The 10,186-nt window shown below is 39.6% G+C and overlaps 1 pseudogene; it reads right to left on the bottom strand.

Annotated features, from left to right (window-relative positions):
- Window positions 1-222: 222 nt before the first annotated feature.
- LOC127623564 (mediator of RNA polymerase II transcription subunit 23-like) overlaps window positions 223-10,186 on the bottom strand; it is a 105,395-nt pseudogene continuing 95,431 nt past the window's right edge.

The raw sequence follows: 10,186 nt of genomic DNA, 5'->3' as shown, positions 1-10,186 counted from the left end.
TGGACTATTCCTTCAACAGTGTTAAAAAAACACTTCAACTGTCAAGAGATTGAGATGGAATGCTCGAGTTGTAACAGAATATAACTGCGTGTTAAGTGCGACAGCATGACTCATGTAGAGGTTCAAATGAAAGCCATCTGAACTAATCGACTTCAGAGCGCAGTTCTGCGGCCAAATCTGTTCTGAGAAAGACGTTACCATGTCCAGTGCTAGAGCTGCACGTCACTGGGTGACAGACAGAGGGATACTATTGGGTGCAGCTCTGCTCTGGGGGCAGGGGACAAGACCACCGTCGACTGAGGGGTGGTGGTTGCTGTGGAGACGGCCGCTGCTGGCTCCATTTTACTGATGTGAGTGATGAAGCGCAGACGGAGACGTATCGCCGGTCTAAGCGAACAGATGATCCTTTCCACCTAAACACAGAGAGAGACAGACTGAGTGAAAGACGTCTCGGCCTCAGATGACAAGCAAATATTGATCTGATTACACAAATCCGCCAGGAAACATGTCTGTTTAGTCATGTTTACAAGATGCAGGGCTGATGCAGCACTGGACCTGCCAAAGTTGCTTTGATGACTGAAAGCAGTTTCATGATCAACATGTTATAGCTAATGTTTTTCATAATTGATGTAAAGAGTGAGAATCATTTGTATCATACATCATTCTGTAAACACATTTCCAATCACTAAACAACCTCCATTAAATATTTTAGTCCAAAAGTGTGCAAATTTGGAGAAATATGAAGTTTACTTCATATTTCTTTAGCCAGAAACGTAATTCATGTCAATTTCTAAGCAGATTATGCAATCTGAAGCGCTACAGCACTTGAATACTCTTTTAAAGTGTGTTCTATTGAACCAGGAGAACAGAGAGGGCAGCAGGCAAGATAAGATCCATATAAATGAAGTGTAGAAGAAGAGAATTTATACATCAGAGATCACATGACAGATGTTCCTCATCCCTTACCATAGTAGGATTAACACGGTGTAAATAATAATAACATTTAGACTTGATGAGTATGAACATGTGGTGAGTCTATATTTTCCAAGAGATCTCTGGCATTTTTATAGGTTTGATGTTTGTACATTTGAAGAATCCTGTCACTGAACATGCTGTTTGCTACAGGCTGCATATTCTATAAATATTTGCATTTCTGCTTTATTATATGAATGGAATCCACATGCAATCTGTAAAAGAAGCTGCTATAACCACTCAATGGTAATTGAAAGTAAGATATACGCAGAATGTGTTAAATTTGTATTGATTACATGCTGCTGTCATGGAGCTAAGCTAATGCTAGCATGCTAACCTTCACAAATATGGTTTAATAAAACTCTTTAAAACTAAAAATGTTTTAAAGGTACCATAAGCGTATTTGGAATATAACATTATCCGACTTGTGGCTTGAGCTCCATTGTGACTCTAGTTGCTTATAAGGCCAGTACCATTTATATTTTCAGAAAAATATAATTATCTTTTTTTATCTAATTCCTATAAATTTGAGCTTTTAGAACTGTTTTTCTTTATGACTTTAATCAATTCTGACATCTGGGCAACAAACTTACAAGCGTCGTCTGTCAAACCAGAGCACATTATGACTGTAATACAAGCGGTGATGAACTACAGACATTAATATGGAGGATGTTCAATTCAGGCCTGAGCTCAGAAAATGGGGGAATGTGAACAGGTTCAAACATATATAAATGTAAAGGGTATGTTTTGTATGTATTGAATGTACAATAGATGCCATAACTTGTTCACAATTGAATTTTTTTCATCCTTTTTAATGACCTTTTTAATGACCTTTTTGCCTTCACTAGTTCATTTAAAATGAATGATTGCCAAAGAGACTGCTGATGTCGAGATTTATAATGACAAATGTGTTATATTTTGAACTGTTCTCCCCCACACCTGTCATATCAGAAGACTTGGATTAAACCACTGGATTACGTTTATGCTGCCTGTATGTGCTTTTTGGAGCGTCGCAGTTTCGTTCACCATTCACTTGCATTGTATGGACCTACAGAGGTGAAATATTCTTCAACAAATCTTCATTTGTGTTCTGCAGAAGAAAGTCACAAAAGTTTACCAAGATTTCTGAATTTTGTAATACAGATGATGTAGAGTTTCTTTATAAGAGTCATTACTAAATACACTTGAGCACTTTGGATAAACAACTGAATGAAAAGATTTATCAATGTGTGAGTTAGCGTTAGTGAAAAGCACTAACTGAACTTTAGTTTAAACAACAACAGAACGTTTGTGAGGATGCAGATGTTTGTTTGTCAATGATATATATTTGCTGTGACTGCCGATATGTGAGATGATATTTGACTTTTCTGCTTTCCAACCACTGAACTGAACCCTCGACCTCCTGTCACAAACACTTCAGAGGAATAAAGAGCTCATATGAATAACAAATACCTAAAAAAGAGAATGTATGTGTGTGTGTGTGTGTGTGTGTGTTCGTGTTACCTGGTCTTTGACGCTGTCCCCAGTGAACATGTATTTAATGTGGTATAGGAAGTCACAGATGGGGTCCATATACGCCAAGTGATTACTGTGCTGGTCCACTGCCTGAAGCATCTCGTAAAATGCCACTCCAATCTGAGGAAAGAAAACAACATGACTCTTAAACTGCTCTCACACCTTTGCTCCAGACAGGGCTGAGGGTCTCCAGACAGCAGAAAAACACTTCTAGAATAATAAACAAGAGAAATTTGAACGTTCAGTATGGTGCCTGTAGGAGCAGAAGTCCCGCATTTCAGGTAAAATAATTCATAGAAGCATCACCAGTGTGTTTACTTGAGAACGCACATGCACATTAGCTGGGCCAGCCTGAAAAACACAGTTTTTCTTCCGGGTGGCGGAAGAGAAATCTCAGTTGCCTCCGCGTCTGAGACCGTCAATCCATGCATCTTATCACGTGGCTTGTGAGCAAGTTGCCATGGAGACACTATTCTCTGCGGCATCCACGCTCAACTGACCACAGGCCCCACCGAGAGCGAGAACCACATCATAGCGGCCATGAGGACGTTACCCCATGTGACTCTACCCTCCCTAGCAACCAGGACAATTTGGTTGCTTAGGAGACCTGGCTGGAGTCACTCAGCACGCCCTGAATTCAAACTCACGACTCCAGGGGTGATAGTCTGCGTCAATACTCGCTGAGATACCCAGAACCTGAAAAACAGTTTTTTTAAAGTGATCTAAACTAAATATATATATTGGTTAAGGTGTTTACATACCATGTTTAGATACATCCATGTTGATTGGTTTATTCATACGTTGTTTATGACCTTTACACTGATAAACGAATGCTGTATATTGCATTCACATGACCACACACGATGTCAGCTCACAGCATAATCAGTGTAAGAACGTGCATGTAAATGTGCTCAACTGGTGCCTCACTGAAGCTACAATCGTGAAATAACTTGACAGTGTTTTCATGAAAACATGAAAGTATTGGCTTATAGCTGTTTTTTTTTAATAAAAGAAAAGAGCCAATTACTGATGAGACAGCAGGTCCGGAGCAGTATGATCTCTTATTTTATTGTCTAATTAGTTTTTGCTTTACTCTTCTTTTGCTTCTCATACTGTAATAAATCAAAAACAAATGTAAATTGCATTGTTATTTATGTATTTTTATTTTATTTTTAGTATTGACTTAATACTAAAGTACCAGGATGTTGTTACTGGCACCAGACTCAACAGGATGAGAACAAGACGATATGGGGAATCTATTAAGGAATTCAAACTGGTGGAACTGAAAACAGGCCTGATCCGGATGTTGCTGTGAACTGTGTGCTCCTCCAGACAGTGTGCTGGATGATGGATGTGCCTGGAGAGCACTTTCATTAGATTCAGCGCATCAAATCACCCCAGATGTCTCTCAGGACACATGCTTCAGGGAATGCACAAACACACACACACACACACACACACACAGTGTTTAAACGGTCTCTAAGGACAACCATAGATGCGGGTTTGATATTAATGTAGTAAGATACTCAACTAGTTTCTTTTGCTGTGGAAGAATTCATTGCCATCCAGGGTATATTCAGCAGCGACGACGTGTGACTTCTCAATTGATTGATTTTTGAATCAGTATGTTCATGTCCCATCTGATGTTTACATGTTTTCCAGGTTAAAGGCATATGAAACACATTTGCCCCATCAACTAATGCATTTTTGTGTGTGTTTAAATGAACGTAGTTCACGTCTCATCATGTTTACACTTTTGTCCAAATTACTTATCAAATAGCTTAAGAACAACAACATAATAATTACAGGCGTATTTTATATATCTTTTATTTGTAATCACCGACTACATTTACCACTAAATTCTAACGGGACCGCAGATGTCTTACATCACAGATAGCGTTTCATCTTCACACGCTCTTTAGGAGCTGTTCTGTGCACAGTGCAGGTTGATGACAGTCAGAGTTCATTCACATAATGCACTGTTGCATGTGAGACACAAAAACATGCCGATCATGTCAAATATTCCTTTAAAATGAGTCAAATGTGATTAGAATTTAAAGTGCCCAATTATTGCAGTTATTTCAAATAATGATCAAATGATCGCAATACAGCGTTCTAATAATTGCATTTATTAATATCTCTACTAATATTGTTTTTAGTTTACAGTTTTATTGTAAGTCTACTTGTTTAACCTTAAACTTGCATTGTCTGAGGCAGAACATTGAACTCGTATTAGCCATATCATGTGTTTCTCCTCTTCAATGTATAGTATTCTTGTGTCAATTTATTATTTTTCTTTGCTAACTGCACATTCAGTTAATATGCGCTAAATTATTCACAGGTAATTGTACTTATACTGTCATTGACACAGATTTCTGTCAACGGTATGTTTGAATTAAAACCGTTTATCGTCATGATGTGTCTTTTCATCTCGTCTTCTGTTGAGATGAACACTGCTGTGAAATAATCAGAACTCTTTCTGTGGAAACTGCTGCACTATTATTAATAATTAATAAATCATTTGATCTCTGTGAATTATTTTCTAATCCAGACATTTTTAATCAGGCACCATCTCCCTTGCTTCCTCAGAAAAACCTGCCCATGCTAAGAAGGTTGCGTTCAAAACAGCCACGTTCTGATCAACTCTAGTCAACTCCTCAAACAGTCCCTGTATTTCCCTTTTCCTCTCTCTTTGCTTTGAAGAGCGCGAGGGTGAATCTGAGTCAGTCTTTTTAAAGCGTAAATGTGCAGGTGTGTGTGTGGAAGTGGGGCAGTGCTGTGGACGTGCTTTACCTCCAGCATGCATCTGGTTCTCTCCTGCTGGAAGCGCTGTAGGAACGGCCCCACGAGATGATACACATAAAGCAGCTGGAACTCACGATGGGCTTCAGAACCTCCGACAGGAACCTGATGAACACAATCACATTAAACTTGACAGACGTTCCTGGAGGCTGTGTGTTACATGATTTTACCACGGTAAAGTGGTGTTATTAAACACAACACAGTGGAACGCCTTAAACCCTCTTTAGTTGTTGTCAAACCACTCCAGTGGCATATGGAGAAAACACTAAGAGTGTGCTAATATTCCCCTGTTGCTGCAGACGTAGTGTGTACAAGTGTGACAGTGGAGATACGCTGTTGCCTGTGTCAGCTCACGTCTCCTTCAGGAGCAGCCTGTCATTCAATTACCTGCTCATACGCATGGCCAGGATTCCAGACGTCAAAGTGCTGTCTGCAGAGGGCCAACAGGCAGATTTTAACAGAAGTGCTAAGACAGTTCTCGCAGACAGATCAAAACAAACCATGTGTGAACACATACACATGCCTTTCTCTGTCCAGCTGTGTTTGAGCTCAGGAACGTGTCCTGTGAGAACGGCCACTTGCTTTTACTTATCTGCCCGCTCTCAGCCCAGGAAAATCATTTTTTACAGAATTTACGTAACTGCACTGCATCTCCGAGTATGTCTGGTGGCAGGCGGTGAAGTCCAGCAGCTGGAAGGGGTAACCGACCCATTCGGCCTCAGAACTCAGAACCGGACTGCTAACCACACTCACGATGAGATCATGAAGGACGATCCAGTATGGCTCCTGAGAGAGAGAAGGAACAAAAACTAAATTCATTTGAGGACAAATAAAGGTTTGGTTTCAGGGTATTTGCAGGTTCAAAGGATTGCAATTAAGACTATTTCAGGCCAAATAAATGAAAACATTTAAGACCACTTTTGCAAAGAAACAAATGGTTTAAAAACACATGAAATGATTAATTATCAGGTCATTTCAAAACCACTAACTCCTTGGATGTCTGTTCCTGGCAGATACCTTTAATGAATACTTTAACAGGTAGTTAAAAGCAGTTCATTCAAAAGTGAAAGTTCTGTCATCATAACTCAACCTGAAGCATGAATGAATTTCTCTTTTCTGTAAAACAAAAAATGAGATGGTAAGCAGAATGTTAGTCTCAGTCACCATTCACTGTCACTATTTTTCAATTAGTGAAAAATATTCTGAAAATATTACTGAATGGTGACTGAAACTAATATTCTGCCAAACATCTCCTTATGAGTTCCACTTACAAAAGAATGTAATACAGGTTTACAACAGCCTGTGAGTATGTGATGACAAATACATAATTTTTGGGTGAACTAGTTCATGTCAGTACTCACCAGTTACATTAAAAATGGCCGTTTGATGTTGACAAAATGTACTGAAAATGTTAACAGATTAGAATCCACCTCAGCACATCCCGTACCGTTCTAACAGCTTGTTAGTGTCTCCTAATTTTCATAATGTCTTTTATAATTTGACAACTATTGAAATAGCACAATGCGAGTCTGCTGTTATAGTTACACTAATGACTCACTTACACACCACAGTACAAATGAAAACAAGAACAAACAAATAACTAAAGTTATTTATTTGAAAGTGAAAAAGGTTGTGTAAAAGAAAGGAGTAGAAAAAGAACATGAACAAATGAGCAAAAGAAACTGCATCAGAAAGAAAATGCAAAAAAGTGTGAAAGAAAGAGAAAATTCCCAAGTCAGTAAAATTGTCAAAGAAATATTAAAAGAAAAAGACAGCAAGAATAAAAAAGATCAAAGAAAAAAGTGCAAGTGAGCAAGAAAAAGCAACAGAAACAAAGAGAGAAAGAGAACAAAAGAGCACAAGAAAAAGTTTTTTTGAGAAAGAAAAAAGAGAGTTAGAAAGAAAGTGAAAGAAAAGAGAGTGAGTGAGAATGAGTGAAAGAATGAGTGAAAGAAATAAAGAAAGAACGAGTCCATACAGGTAGAGCAATGATGACGAGTCCAATAGCATTCATCCAGGCCGTGATGTGTTCTCGAGGAACCAGCGGCTGACTGTAAAACACAACAGCATAAAAACACATTTACTTAAACCAGACCGCAGCAACAATTCGGACAAATTGAATTCAATGAAAGTGTATCACTATTCACGGTATGGAAAAACAGTAGCATTCTTTCTGTAGCTTTAGATTGATAACAGGAATCTAGAGAACAGCATAGCAATAAATCAAACGCATAAATGCATCCCTTCACCAAACCCTTAAACCTCATGATACTGGTCTTCATTACACTGTTATTGTGATGAACTCTGACCTCTTGAGCACTACATTGAGCAGGGCATTCCCCACATCTTTCCCCAGCACAGCCAGAGCCATAAGCTCCACACAGGTGACGTGCAGCGCGTGAGCAGCGAGGTTTGGAAACTCATTAAAGCGCCAGTCGCAGTTGGGGAACGGTCCTGGAGATTTACCTGCCATGGGTGATGGCAGTTAAGAAAGAGCATCTCGACTAGACAGGTGGGGGAGGGGCATTCTCTTGCTAGAGAGCATTTGATTGGACAAACATTTGGATACGGCAATAAGATGCCATCAATATTTTAAGCCTGTTTTCCAGGAAGAGAAAGACCGTAAATGTGACATGCGTATCTGCTACATACAGTTACATTATGCCACAAATGCTGTTGATTGAGCTTAACTTGTCTTGAACCTGTAAAAAACCTTTAAGGATTTCTGACCATTTTGTATGTTGTTTCTGGAGTATGTGCAATACGCCGACTACTAGGCAACTACTCCAGTGATTAGTGTCACGTCTAAGCACTTTTAGCAGGACTCCTGGATCACAACAACTAGACATGTACATGTGTGTTATTCAGAAAACAGAGCTGACTCGTTAAAGGATATTGTCTACAAGTCGTCCGATGAGTTTGCAGTAGTAGGTGTCGTCGGGATCCAGACGCTGTCTTCTCTGGGGTTCATTCCACACTTTAGGTACGTCTCGCTGAGACACCAGCCAGGTGCGCGGTTGTCCTTAAGGGAGCGCATGATGGTGTGCACCAGCTTCCTCTTCAGGTTGGTGCCATCTCGCAAGTGCCTCTCATAGTAGTGAAGAGTGTTGTACAGGTACGTCACTGGCCGGTCTACATGTAAAGGGTAATGATTTCCTTTTACACAAACAAATAAAGCACGCAGCCTTGGGCCTTTCACACCTACACACTACCACGGTGTGACTTAACTACATTTTTCAGTGGCGTGACAGTAGTTCAGATATTTCCACAATAATGTATTTTTTCCAGTAACAAACAATATTTTCCAGCAAGTAACACTGTAGCATCACAATACGCTTCATTTGTCACATTGTGAACACACCAATGACACACCAAAAACACTCACCTGTGAAAACTGAATCGTTTTAGTGAATCAATGTTCATGTAAATGGACTAGTACACATAAATGATTCACTGATTCACTTGAGCCTCGTGCAGCCTTAAAGGGACTTTAAGGTCACCCCTTTCCTTTTTAAGTGAAAGATTTTGGTAATTGCTACTGTATATTATTGTTATATAAAATAGTGTGTTTACTGATGTTATAAGTTTATATTAAGTGTAAATGTATATTTTGAATGTAATGCTCATGCTAATTGTTTAAGGTCACCCTTATACAGTATACATTTAAGATCATCATCCAATTGTTATACATCTCAAATATTTTCTTCCTACTTTTTAAAGCGCAGCTTGACTGTAGTTGAATCACTTTAAGTCATGAGTATTTTGGAAAGCGAACATTAGAAGTTTTAGTAGTTTGGGACACAACGTTGTGCAGCTTACACACTCAGTGGATCTGTTCCAAAACCTAATGAACGTCCTCCAGAGGCAACATTTTAAGACATCATGGGTGCGCTCCCGATGCGAAGGCTGTTCCAAAAGGTAGGCATCTTAAATATGCTGCCTCTTAAGATATCTCGTTTTGCCCATTCTAAGGTATCATCGTACGTATCCTTACCCAGGTAGGCAATGAGCTCGGCAGAAAAATAAATCAAAGATGGTGGACGAGAGAAATTTGGATGATAAATATACTTCTATTCTAATAAATAAATATAATAATATATTCAATACTGAAAAGTATCAATAAATAACAGTTTAACATGAAAAACAAACAAACAAATATTTTATCCAAAAAGTGTGTGTGCTGTGAGTAGTTATGCTCATTAGAGGATTGCGTCGTTTCTCTCACGCCCCCTGTACTGAAATCAGCAGCAAGTTGATTTGGATGATGCACGGAGCTGCCAACTATGTAGAGCGTTGCAAATCAGCCTCTTATGAGGCTTCATCTCAGTTAGGATGTTGCCATAGAAGACAGCTGCCAGCTGTAGGCAGGAGACAGTGAGGTAACTCCATAAGTTTTGGAACAGACCCAGTGTGTGTGCTGTAAGATGCTAATATGAGCGCTGAAGTCAATACATGCCGCTCGCACATCGCAGATGCAGTATGTGTGAAACAACTTTCCCAGCTGAGTGCTTCACAGCTACATGTGGCACATCTCACCATGAAATTTGTAGAGCCCCCCCAGATGATCCAGAAGAGTCTCCAGAGATTTCGACACCGGCAGCAGCTCAAGGAAGCGGGATGACAATGTCAAACACGGGTAGGAATCGCAGACACACATTACCGAAGTAGATGGGCAGGTAGTGTGACTGCAGCTGGATGGGGGGGTTCACCTGCTCTGCCAGACCCTCAAAGTACAGCTTCTCTGGATACTTCTGCCGGTGACCGAGACATGGAGGATACCATTTCAAAGTTCAACTCTTACCAATGAGGGATGGTCACAATAGTCAAGTCGATTAGTGAGGTCAAATATTTTACCTCCATTTTTGTTCTGTTTTTTTATTATTATATTTTCACCAGT

The sequence above is a fragment of the Xyrauchen texanus genome, chromosome 30, assembly GCF_025860055.1.
Source record: "Xyrauchen texanus isolate HMW12.3.18 chromosome 30, RBS_HiC_50CHRs, whole genome shotgun sequence".
In the NCBI taxonomy this organism is placed as follows: domain Eukaryota; kingdom Metazoa; phylum Chordata; class Actinopteri; order Cypriniformes; family Catostomidae; genus Xyrauchen; species Xyrauchen texanus.
Note: the sequence above shows the minus strand (reverse complement) of the source record. Positions and strands in the feature narration are given on the sequence as shown.